Raw genomic sequence first — 22932 nt, forward strand, 5'->3', positions numbered from 1 at the left:
AGAATAACATTTTAGTCTTTTATCGTATCATAAAAATTGCTGGTTATCATCGAGCAATGAAAAATAGAAGACGAGTAGAGACTGCAACAATTGTAAAATGAAATATTGCTGGTATTTTATACGGATTCATCTGATTGTCTGAATCATATAAATGAAGAAAATAGTTTAATCAATTTATTAATTTTTAAATATGTTATTTTATTAAATAAATCTAAGTAAAAAATTATTTTTTTAATTTATATACAAGAGAAAAAATATATATGTATTTTATCGACATCATATAAAAATATCATAAAAATATTCAACGTCGGATTTACAATTCCATTATTGAAAGAGTTTTACATTTTCATAAATTAAAATTCGTGGATTCTTATACATTAGATTTCCTTTGTTCCTCATTCGATTAAAACGTAGCACAACGTTCATTGGCAAATTTACAATTAGCAGCATTGGATCGATAAACAATGGGCGCGCATTGTTCAGCCGGAAAAAAAAAGTTGAAATTCGCCGTACAATACTAATTGGCAAAGTTTTTTTCGATCGTCAATAACGAAGCCTATTCCAATTTTACTACTTGTTTCCCGTGAAATATATTTAACTCACGAATACAGGCTCGTTAAAGTCTCTCGCGTACATGCCGTTTGTATTATACATAGCCAGAAATCGTACCAACACATATACTTGATAAACGTAGCCAATCTCGTTCTGTTGAATTTCTTCGCGAGACATTCGGAACGATAATGTCTCGTCATTAAATGTAGCAATCCGGCCATTTGAATGTAATATGGCTGAGTTAAGACGGAACTACGCCGGGAAATTCAGGCAGTGTGAGATCTACAAGCTGCGGAGCAAGTTAGTCGACCGTAAATCCGGGTGCAACCGCGGACTTGCCATCAGCAATCTTTGAGGGAACTTGCCCTCGAGTTTGGATGCATGTGGAATAGTGTATGGCACAATCTGCGCACGTTGATTACACGTTATGCAATAATGGCCTGTGGTAGCAACACAAATAACATTTTTTTAATTTTATTAAAATTTTAATTAAATCGTTTAATAAAAATTAGTCTCAATCTCGTTCTAACAATACTGATTTTCTTAATTATTTCTAAAGTTTTATTTTTACATTAGAAAAAGTAGAAAAATATTTATATATTCTGCCTTGTATATGTATGTATGAAAAGAATTAATTATGGTTAAAAAAAAAAAAGATGGAATGAAAAGTGGAGCATTCATCTATATCGGGAACGTTGAAAATTCAGAAATAGATTTAATATTAATTTTTTATTCTTTTTACACTCATAAGTCTGAATATTATAGACTTTTAGCAATTATAGAACCATTTTACAATCATTTGCAGTTATATATAAAAAAAGATTCATGTATCATAATACATATTTGTATATATTATATATGACATCAAGATATTAATATTTTTCTTCAGCAAGTATAGCACGAGCAAATATCTGAGCATTGTTTGTTTTATAAGGAGAATGACTTAAAGCAACACATGCAGAAAAATACGCGGCACAAAAGCGTACCTACTAAGACTTAAAAACAGAAAACAATTTCTTTTACAGCAGGTATACAATTCAGCAACATATGCCCGCTTCTGAGCGTATTATCTATCTAGTTCCCTACGTGCTTTCAAATACGAACTACGCATTCTTTGCAATCCACGTTATATCCCGGGCCAATGCTTTTCCTTCTGTAACATCTTCTGTCGCGTTTTTCTCTTGCTCCTATCAACAAATTCCTGAACGTGACTCTCTCTTCTTAGTCGGATGTAGCCCTGCAGCGTTGCTCCGATATTGCAGTTGTGAGATAATTCAAAACGTCTCTCGCCTCGATCAAAGCGATGAGTCGGATTAAATCTCAAAAATGTGACTGAGGAAACTGTGTCGACGAAGAGAGAGAGAGAGAAAAAAAAATGTTTCATAAGAGAGCGCGAAAGACGCGCCGCAGCTGTCCGTGAACGATGTCGTAAATTCTATACGATACGGTTTCTCATCGCGTTAAAGAAAAATGTGTTCTGCTGCACATGTAGCGTAGAAAGCAAACGTTGTGTTGGCGAGGGGACACACGCCGTGTGCTTGAAAGACACTCTATTTCCTGTCACGATTCAGCAGCAGAATGATACGTGTCTTAAGGATTACCTTTAGACTACATTCGCATTCATCCTGCGTCGATATACATTCACGACAGAGACAGGAGGCGTAATACAGTTGCGTGCTGCCTGAGATTGTATTCCAGGACTAACACCAGGATAGCTTCTCTCGACTTCGCTTCTCGAGCAGCTTTCTCGTAACACTCCTTGCATCCCCTCTGTCCCTTAGTATCGACAAGTTCTCTCACAGATCGTTCTTTTATCCGCTCCGGGAGCTTTCCTTTCTCTTGTCACGAGGTCAATTTTATATACCCTCCCCCGGTCGAGGTTTTAAGCGAACAGAAAACTTTTCAAACGGCCGGGGATCCTTGATCTTAGCTAGTAACATCGAGAAAAGACGCCACTCGTTACGGCGATCTTATTGCGCCACGTGGAACGATATTTCACGTTGCGCGACATTTTCTTTATCGTAAATCACCGCGCCCGTTTGATCGCCTATACCGGTAACGCGCTATGAGAGACAATACATTCTCGCCGATAATCTCGCAACGTAGCGAGATTAATTTAGCTTCATTCTAGGCCAGAATAACAAACGACAAATATATTTCACATCCGTAAAAAAAAAAAAAAACAAAAAAACGTTTAGCGAAGATATACGCTTTATTGTAAAATCTGATTTTCTTTTACAGTCTGTGATATCACTGAATCTCCGATATCTCTGACTGTGATATTCGAGACGCGAAACTTTTCAAATAGCTTCTACCTTGTGCAGAAACTATCACTCTTTTTTTTTCTCAGAGTGAAGTTTATATTTACTTTGTTTTGTGATTTTCGATCATGTAGAACAAGAGCATTACGTTTCATTGCATCGCGTGGCTCTGCACGCTTTATAAAACATCCGAAAGAGATAAAAAATTCTAACGCTCTGGAGAAGCCAAAAAAAAAAAACAGTCACTATATTTGTACCGCGTCCCGATAATCATGATTCTAAAGCTGCCACCACGCTACAAACGCAATTCGCTCCATCGTAAGAGAGAGAAAAGGAGAGATAGACGAATTATCGGCAATTCATCCAGAAAGAATCATCGATCGCTGTTATTACATGAGTAATATAATTTTGTTCGGCGAACCGTATCGGCGTGCGGCAACGCGATTTCGCGGAAAATCGCATCAGTTTTCTCTCGCCTTTATAAGAATCACTCCCGACACGAGCGATTCGTACAATCGCGTGCAATCTGGGTTTTATCCCGCATCGATTCCTTATACCCTCGTCCCGACGCGCTTCTTCTTTCGCCGTTTCTCGGCTACGAAGAACGGGCTTCAACAGTTGTTTCTGTTTTTCTGCGCGTAGCGATGTCGGCGACGTCTCTCCGGGGCACTGATAAAATCGATTTCTCTCTTTCTTTCGCGAAACGACGTCGATGTCGCCTACAACGACAGCGACGACGAGAACGAGGGGACCGGCGACGAAGAAGAAGACGATGAGGGAGGGAGGGAGGGGGGGGATAAAGTATCCGCGAGCTCCGCCTCGACGCTTCCGCCTTCTTCAGCTTTTTTCTCATCTCTCGTTTCTTTTTTAGCGAGAGAAATAGGCTGCGGCTTGCTTTAAAACCGCGGTCCGACACTTTGCGTCTCGCGTGGATATTTTCAACCGCGTGAAAATGGAAACGTTGCTCGGGTATGGCTTCATTCTCTTGCTCTACTCGAGACCCTCCTGCTGAGAGCGTCTTTGTACGAGACACGAGGAAAATTGAGATGCGAAAGTAACGCGGTTACTTTTTATGGCGCCGCCGAATTGTTACTTAATGAAATAATGAGTTTCTCTCTCTCCGCCCCTTATTATATGCTTTCAGGGAAATGCATTTTTGAAATTTTCCAGAGAGAGATAGGCTATTAATAGAATTAAAAGGAATATACGAAAAATAAAAATGATTGATCAAAGTAGAAGAGATTGAAAGGTTACAGCGATAACAGTAATCTTTAAATGTCAGAAACATATATTTAAAACATTTTTATTTATTATGAATATTTATTATGATATTCGCTTACACTGAAATTGATTAATATCAAGTTTATACAAATTTCCTTCGTGCAAATGTTCGCGCACAATGTCGCCTTAAATCTATTTAGAATTTACTTCGTGTGTGCTTCGTGTAAGCTCTCTCTTATAAACGCAACTATCTTTGGAATATTTAACCGGTAGTATTATCTTGGAAGTCGCATCGACTTTACGCATTCTTCTTTGCGCAAGCGTCGAAATTGTCGAGTTATTAAACGCGCTGCAAGTTTCGCGCAATGCCGAATCGACCGAGAGTAGAAATAAATACACGCGTTAAAGAGCTGAAGGGCGAGCGAGAGAGCTCTGAGAGAGCTTTAAGTGTCGCTCACATATATGTGGAAACGATTTGCGAAAGAGTCAGCAAAAGCCGCAAAAATTGTACACCATATACACGTATCTGTGTTACAAGTAGCAGGGTATGTTTGCCGAAACTAACTGAGCTCCGTTCGCGATTCAAATCGAGAATTTCTTCACAGACGAGCTCTCGCTGGCTTTTCCTACGGCACAGTGCATCGATTGCATTCCCTCCCTCATCCTCTCCCTTTCCCTCGCCAGCTTCGTCCTCTTTCGTTCTTGCGCGACCCAACGCCCCGTGCAATGCGCAACGAGCTTCGAAAATCGACGCAGCCTTGGGGGAGTAATCGAAGCTACCTAGCGGATTCTAAATAAAATGAGTAGCACGGGGTGTCTCGTAGGATGTTACCCGAGCGATCGCGTCCATGGAAAGGAGAGCAGAAAGGGAGAGCTTTGTTTTGCGAAATAGGTACTTGCAGCACTTTGGATTATGTCCGGGGCTATCGAGGTGAGGACGCGTTTTATAGATAGTCGACAGACGAGAAATGCTTACTGCGCATTACGTGACCCGAGTGCTAAACGAGCTACTATTTCGCGGATACGTACTTCGCAACTACGTATTTGCGCGATTAATTTAACTAAACAATTTATTCGCGCTTAATAATAACACCGTAATAATATTTCACGCTTGCTTGGTATATCTGGAGAATCTTGTGAATTAAATTTTTATCACATATACGTTCTACATTTTTTTGCAATCAACAGATACAAAACACTGTCTAAATTATATTGAATCATATAAGGTAATAAATATACTGTTTTAATGTACTCTTTTGATACATATTTAAAAAATTATAAGAAATGATATTATTTTTTGTGCGTTATCGTTCATAAGTCATAATTGTAGAATCAAAATATATAATACATCTATCGACAATCTGTCAAAAGTGACAGATTCTATTGTTAATACCATTTTAAATAAATCAATGCTTTTCTGTAAAAAAGTTTTGTTAATTTTTTCAGTTTTGATTATATAAGATGGTTAGGCAAGAAAAACGGGGAGAGAGAGAGAGAGAGAGAGAGAGAGAGAGAAGATAATCATAATTATAATTATAAATCAGTAGCATATTTTAAGTAGTATGTATTTTGATTTTATGGTCATGATAGTAGTGCCATAAAAAATAATATTATATCTTATGATGGAAATGACCGCGCGGATATTAAACTCACCGTTGAATCATCAACTGTCTGGCCGGTACTGGAAACAGACTTCTCATGAATTTTGATAATATTCTCGTGTGTACAGCACCTTGTCAACCACTCCCGCATGGCGCACCGAAAATCATCCACTCGCGCGTAATAAGGACGGTCGGCGCAGTAGCGTGACGTTGCACGCTGTCTCATTAATATAGATACTCTTTGATGAGTAGAGCCACCAACCTCGCGGAAGGTACTTAAAACGAGACTATCACGCAACGACCTTTGGATGACGACGTGCGTCTTTGTCTACGACACAACAGATGCATTAACGCCATTATATTTCCGGCAGATCAACATGCCTAATTGTTGCTAGAGAGTTGCAACTCTCTCTCTCTTGGAGGATATAGTTTGCAAATGGAGTTTGCGCGATTTTAATTAATATATATATATATATATATATATATATATATATATATATATATATTAAAATCACACAATTAAAAATTATAAATTTTTAAGATTTTAATCTGACAATAAATAATCGTGAAAAAAAAGAAGTTCAATCTATAATCGAATAAAAACATGAACATTTTTAAATTTTATTTTGTATTGCAATCATATATTTATATTAATTAAATAATAAAAAAATGTTACATAAAGAAAGATAAATGAATGAAAGAATGTGTCCTCGAGGATTATGTAAAGTTTTGTCGAACACGTTGGTTTTGTGACTATCCCGCGCGATGAATACAGAAATGCAAAGGACGTATCTTCTCCGAAAGGCGGAAAGAGACACTTGAATGTTGCATAAGTTTCCCGATGTGCAGGAACGCTTCCTTATTCCGTCGTTGCCGGGTTGGTGGATAGTACATCGCGCGATATTACTGACTCGATTCAAGTGGATGGTCGTTAAACTGCGAGACCTGGGCGCAAAACAGCCTCAACCTGCGCCATCCTTCTCCGCCTTTCCGTCCTTAAGTCTCCCTCGAAACGGCACGGAACGCTCACCTACCTCGTGCCACCGCCGCCGCTAGGAAAGAAACACAGGAGGCCGTTATTCTCGTGATAGTATCCGAGAGTACTTGCGAGTTAATGCGTCTCCGCTCGGCTATATACGCGGATACGTCCGCTGAAGACAGAAAGAAAAGTCCCCGTGAGAGACAAAATGGAGGAAAACGCAATACGCGCGCGTATACGCGAGAGAGGAAACGAAATTCTAGGGGTTGAAATTGAAAAAGGAACGGAGAAAATGTGGGACCGAGACTCTCTTTCGTCCCCCTTTCTCTCTCTCTCTCTCTCTCTCTCTCTCTCTCTCTCTCTCTCTCTCTTCTGTTAAGAAAAAAAAGCGAAGAACGAAGAAGACACATTTATATTAGACGCTCCGGGACTATATCCCCTTAAACGCTCAACACGAAATAATGTAAAAAGCATGTACTGGTACAAATCGGATGTAGTTGCATCAAATGATAACTATACACTTGAAAAATCCATTGAATCCGTGCGTATGTACTTCGAAAGAGTTTGAACAGTTATTGTAAAGAGGATATTAGCCGATGAGTGGAAATGGGAAAATTTCTTTGTCTTTTTTAAACAGATATTATATGAATCGTAAAAATATATATTTGCCAAGAGAGAATTTTATATTCCAAATTGTTTCCGTTCCTATATAATAGCTGTGATAAAACGGAAGACAAAGAGATAAAGAGAGAGAGCCAATAGTAAACTGCAAGAACTCTTTTTATTACTATCAAATTTTTTTTAATGATGTCTCACGCGCGCGTTCTTTCTCTTTTAAGAACCATTTCAGTTTATATAATCATCGAGATATACTAGAAAGATATTCCTGTAATTAAAGAAAAAAAAATAGCACAAAGGAAATGAATATTTTTTTATATCGAAAAATCAGTAAGAAACCATATAAAGGATGAAAATAATAAAAGATAGCCTCTGTACGAAAGAATGAAAGAAATACACCAAGAAAGAAAAATCTGTTTGAGCCAACTGCGGAGGACAGCAAAGCTTGAGCACCGAGACCTTTTATGATTTATATAGCTTCTATTGGAAATGAAACGACTAACTTATTCGACGATGTACAGAGAACAAGTAGCCAAGTAGAAAATGCCTATTTTACAGAGATAGCGTTCTTTGAAATATATGTATGTGTGCAGAAGGCTAAACAAGGAAATGGGAAAATAAGTTGAAAGAAGAAGTCACCAGGTAGAAAAGATGTGTAGAAGAAAGTCCGACGATATACAAAGAACTATAACAGATAACAGGAGGACGGGAGAGGGGAAAGCAAGCGCGGAATTCGAAAGAAAAATAGATAAATAAAAACAAAGCGAGAAAAGACGGAGCGAAAGAGAGAAACCCTTTGACGATGCTTGAGGATTCCTAGAAAAACTGAAAGTTTTAGAAAGACGTCTTGTACATGTTTATACGTTAAGATACGTAGAAATTATTTATAAAAACGAGGCATAGGAGATTAGAAAAGAGACATTAACGGGGAAATTCATTAATGAAATGGAATTGCACGGGAGCTTTAGAACAGATGTTAGATTCCTTTGTTAAGATTCCTTTGTTAAACTATGGCAAATAACAATTATGTTATTGAGAATAATAGCGAAACGCAATAACGACGGAAGAAGGATGCGTAACGTTCAACATAAGAACACTACAACGCGGAAAGAGAGAGAGAGAGAGAGAGAGAGAGAGAACTATAAGGAAATTAAACTACTATTTGAAACGCGACCAAAGAATTCTACCGAAACTAAAACAAACGGTTAATCCGACGGCGATAAAAGGTAATGAAAACGGATGAGGGAAGAACGAAGAGTTGGAAAATGCGTGTAAACTAGTACGCGATAGAAATAAAGCGTAGATGAGGGTGAGAGACAAATACATGGTGGATTCGTGTACCGAACTCCAAAAAGAGAGAAAAAGAAAGAAAACGTAATGGCGAAAGACGGAAACTAACGGCAATGCGTGAAATAATAGGCGTCCAATTTACGGTGAGCTGTCGACGAAGCTGCTCGCGAGAACGAGAAGAATAATGGGAGAGAGAATGAGATGGAGAGGGAAAATAGATAGACAGAGTAAGATAGAAAGAATCGCTCAGAAGCTTATGCCGAGATAACCGAACCAACGTGCAATTTTCAGGCAGTCCGAGTCGCAGCCGGAAGGGCAATTGCGCCAAACGCCGGAAAAGGGGAAATCACTTTTCCGCGTTTCTCTTGTCGACCCGTGACTAGCTCTTTTTTGTTCCTCTCTTATTTGGATGTCGGGCTTATGTACGCGCGGTGTAAGTTGCGTGCACGCAGTCTCTCGTAACTGCAACTGAGTGCCTATGCGCGGATAGAAATTGCGGTTTGCCCAGCTCAAAGAACCGCCGGAATCCGTTAGCCAATGCGAGATGATTACCACATTTATAGCCATTGCGGTATGAGGAAAAGAGGATTTCGAAACGTAGCATTTTGTTAGAATTAAATAGGATTTTCAACAAATACGTAGAATTTTCGTGCATCAAATAAACGTAAATCAATAAACGTACGTAGGGATACAAAAATACTTCATTTGTGAAAAATAATTGAATATAAATAAAATAATATATATATATATACAACGCTTACATAAATTTATTAATTCATTAAATAAAATACATAGAAAATTTGATTACGTTAAAATAATTCGAGTTCTCTCATATCTAATGTTAGAAAGATTGTTTGCCAATAACAAGAGATGCCTCGCGGTCGTGTATCTTTCATCTTCGGAACACAAACGCAAATTGCAATTTTTCGATCAACAAGCCGGTATGACTAAATGTGCACTGAAAACCTATAGAATTCACTCCCAAGGGATACATATGCGAGCCAGGGGTTGGAAGTATCGATAATATTATCGGCGAATTTCATAAAAAAACACGAAATGTCTTAAAATATTTTAGAGATGGAGATTATAAGAAAATCGACCTATTTTCATAAATGGTAAGGATTCTCTCACGAATAGATACGATCTGATAGCTGATCGATGTAAAGCTGGGATTGGATGTCGTATACCGTCGTGTGTGTGTGTGTGTGTGGAATAATGTCGGTGTGTAGGGATCTGCGCACGCATATGCGAAACTGGGAATACCGGGTGCACAAGTGGAAATTGCGGTTTCTCGTTCAAAGCACCAGCGGAATCGGCGACGTCATAAAAAGATTATAGCATTTTCTATCGCGCAATATGAAAACCTGATCGGAATGTTATTTCGGCTCCCTGTATTTCTACAGATTTTTGGAGTATATATATAAAACGGGATCAAATATCACAGAAAGTATGGGGACATGTGATTTTATTTTAACTGATTCTGTCGTTACACTCAAGATATGAACATAATATATTACAAGACATAATATATTAAAATTTTACATAACTAATGGATTAAAAATAAAATGAAAGTTTGAAGTAAGAATTAAAAAGTTTTAATATTAAAGTTGAATGAATTTACTTGAAAGAAGAAATATATATATTTCTTTCTAGGTCGGAATAAATTGAAACATTAATTTCTATTCTTTTTTTCCATCTGTTAGAAGATTTATGTAAAAATTATATGTAAACTTACAGAATATAAACTTACAGAACTCGCTAAAACAATGTAATTTTTGAAATTGACATCACAATTGAATAGATATATTTAGTCATAGTAGTAATCATAATTATTCAAAAGATGATTCTTGCAATTTTCTTGCAATAAAGAAAAAGATCAGTACTTCTTTCGTAATTAATAATTTTGAATATTTTCTAAAAAAGCTTATTATACCAATTTCTATTTTCGCACCTAAATAACTAACAATTTTTTAACATTTAAAATATATTATTTTTGCATTCTCATTAACATAGGATAAGTTATAAATAATGCATTAATATTACATTAAAATAATAAATGAATAAGTAAATAAAAAATTGGCAAGGTTACTCTTTTTTGCAATCTAATTTTATTGAATTATTTAACTACATAGTTAACCGTAACTACACGTGCGAATATTCTCGAACCGATAGCCGCAGATGCCAAATGAGGCGAAAATGGGATCTTCCGGTCGAGGCAGGACCAGAGAGATACATTATGGCGGCGAAAGATTCTAGTCATGGGAATGCAATTTTTAGAGGATAGCATTCTTCCCGCCGGACGGTTATAACTTGGAATCTTTAAAGTCTCCCAAGAGAGTTAAAGAAAGGAAGCTCGATGTAATATCCGAAGGGGTGGCCGAGGGATGTTGCGCACACCCCCACGGGAAAACGGGGCTAGAGGGGGAGGTAGGAAGAACGGTGGCGCGTGTTGCCGGTAGATAGGTGTTCTGTTCGACATCCGCCTTTTACATCGGCGAAATTTATTTCGAGCAAAAACGAACATTTCCCACGGATATGTGATACAGGCTGACGACGGCTCGAATCGAATTTTCGTCTCATCCGTCTATACTGGACGGAGACCATGTACACACCTCGTGAGCAACCGTGATAGGATCGCTACATTCTCGAAGGGACCTCACTTTCCACATAGAGTCTTGGCGACTCGTTCTCCATGACATATATACGTCGCATGATATCTTCTCGCACGAAAGTGCGCGCTCTCGCAAAAAGAAATTATTTCGTATGAAAAAGAAAAATTTTCTTCTCGTCTCTTGTAAGAAGATTCTTCTTTCAAACAAATAGTTTTCCTCAAAAAGAAGCTATTTGGTTCTTAGTAATTAAAAGAAAGACTATTAATAAATTTTTTATATTGTAATTTCTCGAAAATACTCGTGTTTCAATAATTAACAGACAGATTTATCATCATGATAAATAATGAACAGTTAGGCAGGCTTCGAATATGCAAACGTTTTATAAAAAATCGGTACCCGCAATATTTTTCACATTTTCCAAACGTATATTTTAATCCAGAGAAAATGGTGTATCGAATAGCCATTCTGTTTAATACTAAACAACTTGTCGAAATGAAACATTGAGGGATACAAGTCATTATATTTACATTTGCGATGTGATTATAATGATATAATTCCGAATTTTTATAACTTTAACGAAAATATAAAGTTTCCATTACATGATACTGCTTTATTACGATGCATATATTTAAATATTCGTCTTTTTCTCGAAATGTATTACGATTTATTTTCGAAATGTATTTTAAAATATAGTTTGAAATATTAGAATGTAAGAGTATTATTGATTTGATTTGAAAATAATAGTTAACTGAAATGGAAATTAAGAACATTAGATCTAAAATAAATATTTTATTTGAAAAAGTGATATTTATTTATTATTTATCTTAATTTTTCTCTCTTTTTTTTTTAAATGATATATTTATTTAACCAATTTGATTAATCTTAAATCTCTATCTTGACCTCATTTATAATGAAATTTTTTATCGCGAGCAGAACGATTGTTGAATTCATATAATCAGGGCAAGTTAAAATATACGTTTATTGCGTAAAAAAATATATATTTTTTAATAACATTAAAAGAAAAATAGCTGTCGCAAACATATCGTGTTTATTTATTTATTTTGACAAAGACAAGACGATTTAATCTTTCCTGCGTTTTTCTATAATTACGGCAAAACCTCATTAGATTCGTCTTTCCAATAGTGCATTTCGTAACTTCATTAACTTCGTGTTGATTTACTAATGAGCAGGAAGTCGATACAAGCAGGGCTTGTAAGATTAATTCCTCGACGGTCCAGTAATCATCTTATTGCCCGCGACCTCAGACGTAACCAAATACTCGTGTTACCTCTGTTTCTGACGACATTCGATCGCGTATTATCGTACACGTACTACTCATCATGTCGATGCGGGTGATAAGTAACGACAGCGTTACGTCATTGTTCGTAATTAGACATGATTAGATCTTCTCTAGCTATTTCGGCTATCCTTGTGTATGTTGCTGTTCAAAGCCGCGATAACAAGAGCGATTAGATTGTACATTCTCGTATTAATAATACGCTTTGTACACAATAAATAGCAATATTGACACGTATTCAATTAACGTGTTTGCCAACATGTACCGCACATGCGCGGCGTTTCCATTTTCGCATTATATCGAATAAACGTTCCGCATATATGCGTGACAATAAAAATCTTTCGTAATAAATCTTCCCTTGCATAATTCAAAATGTGCACTAAATTAAAGTTACCTTCGAAGTTAATCTCATGCGCAACACGGCCAGCATCAAAATATTTGCGATGACTTTCTCGCCGTTCGCGTTCGCCACGAAATTATACTGTCAGAATGGTCAGTCACGTAAAGCAAAGTCCAACAGTAGATAGGTTCTAGATCCTGAACCATGGCACAAACCGAATTAACTCTATCTCGGATTTAACTGGACTAACAAGAGAGAGAGAGAGAGAGAGAGAGAGAGAGAGAGAGAGAGAGAGAGCGACTAGAATCCGCCAACACGATATCGTCCAGAACCCTGCGGGGAAATGAAAATGTTTTGCTGTTCGTTTCATCTTCGAATCACTTCGAATTGCCGGAAGTTCAATCCCTTTTCTCGTTAACAATATCATTGGTACGTATTACGAGTATCACAACGGATTTTGTAACGAGTTTGACATATGCCCTATATGCCCGTGTGACACTTTGTGAGGACTTTCACGCAAGTGACAAGAGCTGGAGACGTTTTTTTTTTATTCTCTATGTCCCCCATTCTGAAAAGCGATAGCTAAGATAAATCACTGTACAGCCGTTGCCAAAGTATTTTAATAACACGTAACATGATGTTTCTTTATCCATCATCGTCCGTGTCTCGCCCGAGTCAAACTTTCAATAACCGATCAGATTCATTGATGGGACATATTACTTTTCAAAGTGTCTATGTGAACAGTTTTATTGAGAAACAACTAAATCGAATTTATCATGTAAAAAGCGAAGCAATAAACGCACTAGTCTCGTTAAAGCTGTCGCGTGGAAGAAAAGAATTATAAAGAATAGAGGAATGAAAGAGGAAGAATATCGATTATAAATGCGATTTAAAATAAAATTATATTAAACACAGTATAATAATTTTCGTTTATGTCATTGAAAAATTGCTTGCTATTTATTTTTTTTTTTAACTTTTAACGTTATTTAACTCGGTGTCGCAATGATTCTGGTTGATCAAACGTGTTTCTGTTTTTTCACGGTGGTAAAGAATCTCGAAATTCGGAGCACACTCGTCCGTTTTACCCGCGTTGGAAGATACGTTGACTCATTCTACTTCTTCGTTTCGATCGACGAGCACGTTCGTCGAGCGCACACGCCTGCCGAGCACGATTCCTCAGGTCGGCGAATCTGGAGCGCGTTAATCACGAGAGCAGGACGCGCGTTCTCCCACGTTTTCCTCTCCTCTCTCCTTCCCCCACCCCACCTCCTCTCGATTAAAAATAAATCAGGGCCTGGTTCGCGTCGGCGGCGGCGTGACATTATCGAACGCCCAACACGTGGTGCGCGCCACACGACATCATCGACACTCGAGGTCGCAGGCAGCAATTCCCTGCCGCTGTTGCAGTGCCACAATAATAGAGAGGCTCTCTCCAGATGGGTTGCTCATCGCGACAAAAGTGACGAATAAGTCGAGAAAGGCAGCCGTCACGAGACTACTCTCTCTTGTATTTACAGTATACATATATATATATATATATATATATATATATATATATATATATATCCTCCCGCTCTATTCTCTGTATCCATCAGCACTCCGTTATACATTTCCACGTCGACGCGGCTTACTTCGAGACTTATGCGCGCGAAAAACGACGGCGTTTCACTCGCTTCGCGAGAGCACGGAGGCGGCGGAAAGAACTCATTACGGCCGTAGCTTTTATGCCACGTTGAGGTCCTTCTTCTCGAGCGAGTCGCTCCGTTCTAAACAGTCCCAGCCAGGTACTTGTGTATGTGTGTGTGTGTGTGTGTGTGCGCGTGTATTTGTACGTGTGTAGTTTCGCAGAATTTCGAGAGACACCTTCATGAACCAGACGGGTTGATTCTCCTTGTCCCTTCGCTCGTCCGCACTGCCGCGTGACGAGAAGAGGTAACGGCGATGCGACACAAAAAGCAGAATACTGTGGCCGTCACCGCTAGCTATTCTGAAGCTGAAATACGTGTTAATAGGACGTCGGTAATTAATGGCCATCCCGCCGGCCGGCGTCTTGAATGGCTAAGGGAGATTTTTATAATAGATTTTTCCCTCGTGGGTTTCTTTAAAACGCTCGTTGTTGTTATAATCATGTTGCGCAGGATTTATTAATGTTACGACGTAATTGATTAACGCGCCGCGTTGGCCGCTATATTTTCTAGCCGAGTGCTGCCCGTTTCCCACGAGCGGCTGACAATTTTCTCGCACTTCTCAATGGTGTTCGTGTAAGAATCGGTATATATATATATATTCGTATGAGAGATATATATCATCAACCATAAAATATCTCTATAACAAAAAAAAAATCCAAGCATATGATAAATACGATCATGATACGCGCGTCTAACTCCTTCCTTGAATTGTTACGCAAATAAAGATATAGCGACTCGAGATAGCACAAGATAGATATACACTGTGAATAGATTATTATAGTTAGATCTTTGTGCGACTATCGCGATAACGATTATATTCAGTTCAAGAGAATGTCATGTCATTACGCGCGAGATGTATTATGACAGAAGGCAAGAAAATACACGTGTCTTCTCGCTTGGCGGCACATATAACGCGTGACATTTTTTCCCATCTTGCAATAACGCCAGCGCGTATTTGCAGAATGTTTCGCACTGCCGTGCGCGGCTCTCGGTTTTCTCTTATCGACGTAAGTATCCCGGCCAATCTGTCGTCTGTCACGTTCGCGTTGGTCGCAGGGGTATTGCATCGTTTCAGAAGAAAGGAAGTACGACGTCGAGTAATACAGATGGTACGTTAGATGAAACGTACGCCTGTCTCGCGCGCGCGCGCTGCCTTTTTCTAAGGCTCACGTGTCACACCTTGAAGCACAGATGCCTGCCCAGGCCAATTCCCAGAAGTACCTATGGGATTATAAATAGCGTAAAGGAAGGCGCGCTCTCCGCCGCAATCTAAAGATAAAAAAGATTAAGTCGGTCGTCGCGTAGCATTTGCGCGGAGGATCTTTCGCGTCTGACCTATCTCGAGACAACTTGACCCTCCTGGTCTTGACGTTCTTGTAATTAATAGCCTGAAATATATCCTCGTTGAGCTCTTCGCTCCAAAAGAACTTACGATAACATCGATCGACATCGCCTTGATGTTTTTTATATATTTTATATATATATATATATATATATATATATATATATATATATATCAGTGAAGCCATCAGAATAAATTATCAATGAAACGGTCAACAGTATAGTAACCCTTGTTTAACGTATGATTCCATTATATCTGTTTTTTATTTATTATATATCTAATGATTAGATTAATTAATATTTTTTCTGAATTTAATATTATATATGTTCCATATATGTATATAGATATGTATATCAGATACTTTTTTTGAAACGTACAAAATTATATATTTTATTTTTTTATCTGACTCTATGTAACAAAAAAAGTCCTTAGAATTCACGATAATAAAGATTGGTCAGAATTAGAGAAAAATATGAACAAATTTTATTTAATATAATAGATAGATATTATTAAATCACGGGGAAAGAAAGAGAAATATATATACGTAAGCATTATGTGAACGATAATAACAAGCGATAAAATCAACATTAGTAGACACTGTACACCCATTACTTTTTGCAAACGTTGACACAATTTTCGCTTTCTTAGAATCCCTTTCCCCATTTTATGCCGTCCAATCGTACCCGTCATTACGTCAGCAACCATTTCGGCGCACATAGGGAGGAAAGGCACACCTACGGAAGGGACAATTTAGCGCCCATATCAGAATTAGAAGCGATGGTACGCGAAAGTTTTCCCCGCATATCACCATTTCCCCCGAAATTCCTTCCGCAAACTTCATACAAATTATCAAGTTGCTAGATATGTGTGTGTGTGTGTGTGTGCGTGTGTGTGCGTGCATGTATATATTGCCGCGCGCGTGTCCTATTGACGCTATTCACATCGGCTTTGCTCTCCGAAATAGCTCTATGTCCACGAAGCTATCGTCCACACGCCGTTTGACATGTCATCGAACGTCATTACGTATATCATCAGCTACGAACGGACCGTAGCACGCCGCGTCGCGAGTTATAGTTTCACGTTCTGCGGAAAGCTTCAGCGTAAGCTTGATCGAAGCGTTTAATGATGTAGCAGAAAACATAAAGAGAAATGCTATAACTTATCTATTAGTATTAAAAACGTTATTGTATTATTTGAATTGACGCCTATAATAAAATAATTATTCGTTACATTTTACTATCTTAATTGAAATGTGTGCTTGTTAACATTTAATTAATAAATTATTATACTATTTTTATATCAATTAATATTGCCTTATTTAATAAGAGATTGTTGGGCATCTCAGTATCAGATATCTTAAAAGCATATCAGTGCAAACACCATTGGCCAGATATTTATACAATGCTCTCTAAATTGTTGCAAAAAATGCATAGCGCATTTAATTCTTACATAAATATTTTTAAGTATTTTAAAGATTTTTTCAAACCTTTTTTTCATTATTTAAAACAACCAAAATTGAAATAGTTAAAACCATTTTTTATACGAGAATGCACATTCGACTAATATCGCGATAATATATATAATCACTATATAAGCGAGCGTTTTATAAAATTTTCAGAGAATTTATTTTTATATGCTATTAAATATGACTCACATAAACATGATTATACTTATTAAAGCGTTCTAGGTTGAAGAGTCAATATGGGATTGACGCGTGCTTGTTTACGCGATAAGCATCGGTTAAACCGGTTCATGCAAATAATATTTCAGTTTGAAACGTATACATAGCAGCGAATGTTCGCTCGTGTATTAGACGAGGGAAAGAAGTGGCTTAAACACACGATGCTGATCCTCCATAAGTCCACGTTTTTTCCTATCGCTTTCCCCTGCTCGCAATCAGCTGTTCTGCGAAAATTTAATAACATATGAAAGGGTTGTATGTTTTCCGTTGAACATTTTACATCGCTTTCAAATAGAAGCTAACGCATAAACAAGGCAACTTGGGAATCGTAAGAAAGCCACAAGTTAAATCGCGAAGAATTTGATTAATAAATATTTAAATTAACTTTATTACATTATTATTCTTTCGCAAACTACTAAAAAATGAAGTTATCTGGGAAATTAAAATCATGCTCTAATTTTATTCATGATTCTAGATGAGAGAACATTGTAATTGAATCAAAAGACAGGAACGAGTCTCGATTTTATTCTTCTTTAACGAGAAGATTTTTATCAAAATATTTCTATATCTTTTACCGTGCACTCATGAACCAGAGAAGGGTCCTTTGTGCCCAGAAATTACCTAGTCATGACGTTAACTGTGTCAAATGCACGAAAATGAATATGAAAAAGCTTAAGATAAACAAAATAAATTTTATTGCGAAAAATATAAACTACATAGTATATAAATATATGCTACGAAATTAAAAAAGAGAGCAACGTGACTTAAATTTCAATGCTTTCAATTTTTATATATTATTATTTCTAACCTCAGAAATATTATTTATCTATAATTTACTTTGAAGATAATAAAAATATATATATTTTAAAAGGAGAAAACTTCTTTTGAAAAAATATAATATTATGCTTTTAATGGATTTAGAAATAACAAGTAAAAATGATGATAATCTAAGATAAAAATGCATTTTGAATTTAGTTCACTGCTTTAGAAATATTTCAATTTTCAGTAATTTACGTAATCATCATAGCATACTTAATCGCATTAAAAAGGAAACGGAAAATTTGAAGCACATATGACTCTGATTAAATATACGAGAATACACTCACTAATAAATGCGGAATTATTTAACGATATTCTCATTCAGAATTACAAACAAATAATTAATATGCCGTAGAAGGTAATAATCCGACTGATTAAACCGGATTGCATTAATCTAATTACGATCGTGTGTGACAGCGCGATACGGCTGGCGCAAAGTTTTATGTAGCATCAAGAGTAAAAATCTCGCGATAAAAAAAAAACACGTAAGATTTACTACTATTTCCAGGAATACTTTATTGCAAGTACGCGAGATAATACGAATGCTGCAAACGCATGGAAATTTTTAATCAACGTACGGAGGAAAGAATAATCGGCGATGGCTAAAAAGATCGTTTGTTTATGGATTTCCATGATTATGAAACTTTTGCAGTCGCAAGTAATCGCGAAATGCGTTATTGAGTTATATGAAAAATTTCTTTTTGCACGATATATATTTTTAATTATAAATATTAATATGTGCAAAGAGGAGAGAAAATGTAAAATGATGCAAAAGTAATATAGATACAAAGATATATATATATATATATATATATATATATATATATATATATATACACTAGCGAATTTTTAATAAATATCTGTAATTTTCTTTTTTTTCTTTTCAATAAACAAACTTTGCACATATTTTTTCTTTTGCATCATTAATTTAGCTTATATATGCTATAATGATTAATTTAACATAATCCAAGTTAAGATGTTTATTCCGTAAGAAAAATTAATTAAACGAAGATTAAAAAAATAGCATATAAATAGATTAAATAGGGATGATACGAAATAATCAATCTTAAGTGAATTAAGCGAAATAACGATATAAAGAGGAATTATCATGCATGCAAAAAAAAACGTATTAAATGAAACGATTGTACAAATTGTATTTATTACAATTGTCGTAAATGCTAAGTGAAACGAGAGAATCGAATGCGAGGAAATGCATTATTACGAAAGTCAACATCACCATAATCACGATTGTCACGAACACATCGAGTGGGACGTGCATAAGGTACCCTTCTGATATATTTTCGCAAGGGTCAAACGACCGACGCAAAGAGCGTATTTTCGCGGAGCATTTCGCAGGAGAAACGAGAAGCCCGGCTGATATATGCTCGAGCCTTACCCCTCCGGGAAATCCGGGACGCTCGGCTTTCCTTCGCACAATTGGGAGATTTTCGAACGGCCCGATCCATGACAGACGTCATTTTTTATCCCCGCCACGTCAGATAAGTGTACCCGCGCATTTTGGAGGCATCGAGGGATAAAAAAAAACAAATAAAACAAGTAAAGGATGCGAAGAACGATACACGGAGTCGATAATCCCGCCGGTGGTGTATCCCGTGTTAGCGGGACGCGACGATTGCGTATATTAATCACGGGGAAAAAAAATCGCGATTCAATTCAAAACGCGAATGCGAGAAATGCTTTATTTACATATAGGCAATTGGCGGCGATGCGGTAATTGTAAACGCATATCCGCGCCAGATGGTCCGCGATTTTATCTTGAAAAGCCGGCAAAAAAACTCGTCCTCCGCTGCACGAAATTCATGGCGTAACATTTATAGCAGCGCTCAGCCGGCAGTCCCTCTCTGCCGCGGCAAGATAAAATTTCGTGAGAAAAGCATGCGCGCGGTAATATTTCCTTCGTAAATTTATCTGCCGTTATTCAAGCGCGATGAAAATAAACGTCACTCGGAGTGGCAACGCTCGGCGCGCTACGCGCGATCGAGGAGGCGACAATGAACACGAGCGGCGACCGTTACTCGTCAGCCGATTAATCAGAACGCACATATTTCTAATTTCGCGTCGTTTTGTATGCGCGTTGTCCGCTACGCTGATCATTTGACGTCGAGAGACCGCGAGTAAGGTAATGCCCAGTTGTGTCGTATTTATAGCGTTCATCGGACGAAATGAGCGAGTATATCATTGCGAATGTGTGTAGTGCACCTGGTAGCCACAAATTCGCATCCATCACTCTTCATACGATGCAAAAATTCTTGATCAATTTGAGATCGAGCTTTACGTTATAATGACAAAAATATGAATTATTGAATAATTATTCTGTTAAAATATATTTACATGGACTTTTTTTTCTCTTTTCCCAATATGGTTAGAATTGTAAATTAATTTTACATTGTTAAAATAGATAATAATTACATATATAATGATATAATTATTATAGAATTAATTTTGTTTAAGTTCATCAGAGCATGATTTTAAAAATTGCATGATTTAAAAAATTTTTTAAGTAGAAAGAAATAAATGTGATATTTTTAATCGAAGCGCATTAAGATCGGAAATGAATTATAAGACGCACTAATAGCAAAATCAATCGAGAGATTGGTTAATTAAAAAAAAAAAAATTGTTCGCGTTGGACGGTCGGTTGGGTTAAAATCTTTAGATAAATCACTTTGGATCTTTAGCCGTGGGGAATAACAATTACGCTTATTGCTCATTGTCTGAGTTTATTGCCGACAGAAATACCCCGTTTTGCTGGATAACAAATTTTTCAAGACATTTAAACGCACAGGGATTTAATTAACTGAACTCTCGTCTCTCCTATTCGCAGTTCTTTTGTACTGCGGGAGTGACCCATCCACCGCTAACCGTGACAACAAGAGCATCAGCATGCTTGTCAATTCTCTCCTTTGTCATGCAAAAGCACACAAGGTTTCGTGCCGCTATTATAACACGTCCATAGAATATACCGTTTTATTAATGCGATTATACACCCGCGCGCGACAATGGGCGGATGAGCGCGTACAACGAGCCCCGAGATTCTCTCTCCGCCGCGCATATCTCTTTGAAAACGAAAAGGAAAAAAAAGAAAAAAAAAAAAAGAAGAATGGAGAAGAGAGCACGGAGAAGCGCGGCCGAGAGTGCAGCCAGGCGTTTCATGACGTTTCATAACCGCAACGTTATACGCGGCCAGAAGGCGCGCGCGTGTAGCGTTTAAAAAAAAATAAAGAGAGAAAAAAGTACCATCAGAGCCGGCATCCGACTGTATATTTATTCGCGGTGACATTTTTACCGCGACGCATTATCCATACGAGCACACGATGCAGGAGGATGCATCCTCGAGGATGTGTACAGTCCCCTCACAGGCACACGGTGTTCACGGCGAGAGTCGAGAAGAGAAGAAAGTTCCGCGACGGGCACTCCTCCAAGCTGCCAGCGGAAACGATACACTTTTCAAACTCGCATAATGCTTTTTTATGCGCGCGACGTACCTACCTACCTACCTACTTACATACCTATCTATCTATGGACACCATTGTTCTGCGACAAACTTTCCCAGCGACTCGCAGAGTTCCCTGCTGCACATTCCGCGCAGCTTGGCGTACTACAAAAACTATTCTTGTATATGCATATATTTGATGACATCTGACGATGTTTGGAATAGAAAGACGCTTTTTCGAGCAAATGCAGATGAAAAACAATTGCTTATTGTTTTCGAAGAATTGAGGTTGGTTGTAAGGCTAAAAAAAAAAAATCATTTGACAACGATAATTTTACTTGCTATCCCTGTGTTATTTTAGCGAAGGTATAAAACAAAGAGGTAAAATTTCTAAAATGGAATCTTTGTAACATTTTAAATTAAAATTATAATTGCAATCATGTTTCGCGAAACGACGAGATAATACTTTTTTGTTTTTATATCTCGTTTGCTAAGAAGATTCTTGGATCGATATAATATTTCTTTTTTTTTATTATTATTAAATTTTATTTTTCTCGCATTTGTTATAGTATTTGTTACACAATGCCATTATACGTGATTAGTGTAACGAGATTGTTAAAAAAAAAAAAAAATAAAAGAGGTAAAATTTAAAAAAAATTGTCACTAGATGGAGTAAATATTCTACTCTTGTTACTGATGTTGTTGACGAACGTTAAATAAAGCGCGGACATGTATCACGTATCCATCTATTTAAAGACTTCTTTTTTAAAAAGGATGGCAACTGCTGGGAAAGAGCACTCAGTTTTACGTTGAAATATTTAATGGACTACTGAAAACCCAGTATTTCGAGTTACAACGTTTCTGGACGAAGTTGTCGATAAGCCGATTTCTATGTACTCGAAATCCGATGAATTAAAGCATGCCCGACTTTCGTATTATGCGTTTACATACTTTAAAATATATATATATATACTTACATATATATATATATATACATATATAATTGTAATTTTTGGATAATGATTGGATAATAATTAAAGTAATCGTTATCCAAAAATTACAATTAATATATAAACTTTTTAAAATTGATTATAAATACTTATATGTGTATATATGAATATGTGATTAATGAAGCTTTTTAATGTTATCCTATAATATAATTGAACTTCATGACATCAA

The 22932-nt window shown here is 37.0% G+C and overlaps 1 protein-coding gene across 4 annotated transcripts in view; it reads left to right on the top strand.

Annotated features, from left to right (window-relative positions):
* The window catches only part of LOC126858017 (hemicentin-1), a 231825-nt gene that overhangs the window by 168854 nt on the left and 40039 nt on the right, over nt 1-22932 (top strand). The window lies entirely within an intron of this gene.

Source organism: Cataglyphis hispanica, chromosome 23 (genome assembly GCF_021464435.1).
Source record: "Cataglyphis hispanica isolate Lineage 1 chromosome 23, ULB_Chis1_1.0, whole genome shotgun sequence".
Taxonomy (NCBI): domain Eukaryota; kingdom Metazoa; phylum Arthropoda; class Insecta; order Hymenoptera; family Formicidae; genus Cataglyphis; species Cataglyphis hispanica.